The sequence below is a fragment of the Limulus polyphemus genome, unplaced genomic scaffold (assembly GCF_000517525.1).
Source record: "Limulus polyphemus unplaced genomic scaffold, Limulus_polyphemus-2.1.2 Scaffold6275, whole genome shotgun sequence".
Taxonomy (NCBI): Eukaryota; Metazoa; Arthropoda; class Merostomata; order Xiphosura; family Limulidae; genus Limulus; species Limulus polyphemus.
In genome coordinates this window covers 49,781-51,058 of record NW_013671885.1, presented here as the reverse complement: position 1 = coordinate 51,058, position 1,278 = coordinate 49,781, and the positions used below count along the sequence as shown (strand labels likewise).

The 1,278-nt window shown below is 32.4% G+C and overlaps 1 protein-coding gene across 1 annotated transcript in view; it reads right to left on the bottom strand.

Moving 5' to 3' along the window:
* Positions 1-1,278, bottom strand: part of LOC106473561 — an 8,197-nt gene that overhangs the window by 3,035 nt on the left and 3,884 nt on the right. The gene's annotated exons all lie outside the window — the stretch shown is intronic.

Sequence of the window (1,278 nt, the reverse complement as noted above, 5' to 3'; positions counted from 1 at the left end):
CCTTCCCTCTAGTCCTACACTAATAAATTAGGGACGGCTAGGGCAGATAGCCCTCGTGTAGCTTTGCGCGAAATTCAAAACAAACAAACAAACACTATATAACGCATTTTTCTCCACATTCAAAATTTTTCTGATACGTTTTCAACACCTAGCGGAGAAAATTCGTTGCTTGTATATTACATTCAAATTAGGACAAATAAAAAAATGAAAATAAGTACATTTTTAGCGTCCCCCGCCCACTTCTTTTTTTTTTTTTTGCAGCCGTTTCCCCCAACTTTTTTTGGCAATTTTTTTATCTTTTTCTTAAATTATCGTTTTTCGATCATACGAAGAAAACTTCTGAATAGAAAATTAGATGAACACAATTGATTCATTTTGCCCGTTTTCTGTATTTGTCATAAATTCTGTATCGTTTTGATGAAAAATGAAACAAAGAAATCTTATGTTTGATGTGGACCCTTTGAAAATATGCAACAATCATGAAAAAAAGGTGCATACTTTCTTTCAAAGAGGTCATAAAAAAAACAGGACCTCTTCTTTCCTTTTTTTTTTTTTTTGAAACTCCGGACGCTTGATATATGTTGTTGCTTTTTGTTTGTTTGTTTTTACTTGGCTTTACATGAATATTTAGGGGGGAAAGAATGAATGACAAGTATTATTAAATATTATTTGCATGAAAACAAAACTCTCTATAAATCTCTGTACTACTATTATCCTGGCATACTGCAAAGAAAATATGTTCTTAATTGAAAAATAAATAAAAACTTCAAGTCTGTAATATTTACAACAAAAATAAACGTAAAATTTTCACATTAGTAAATAATAAGCACTTAGAACTAAACTTGTCAGTTTGGACAGTAATGAGCGCTTAATATCCTTGAATAGAATTAGAACACTGGGGACATTTTTTTAAAACAATAGAGCTAAATTTCTCTATCCTATCGAACACCTTAACGCAGTTGTATCATGGAGCACAGCTGAGCCACAAAAAAACGAGAATCATGTCATATTAATTTCCTTCTCTTGTTCAAGCCTAACGTTTCACAACCATTAACACAGACCAAGGAAAATGTAAAATCAAGAAAATCCCAAATTTTCTACAGTTAAAAACTAACCACGACTATCATATCTGAAACATGTATTCGAAATGTAGATATTGTTACGACAGCGGAAGTCACGTGACTCTGGTAACACGTAATGAGTTTCTAGAAGGATCATGACTTTTCCTGGCAACTCTAGTCTGTTCTATGCGCCCTCTTTTTTAGTATATAAACCCAG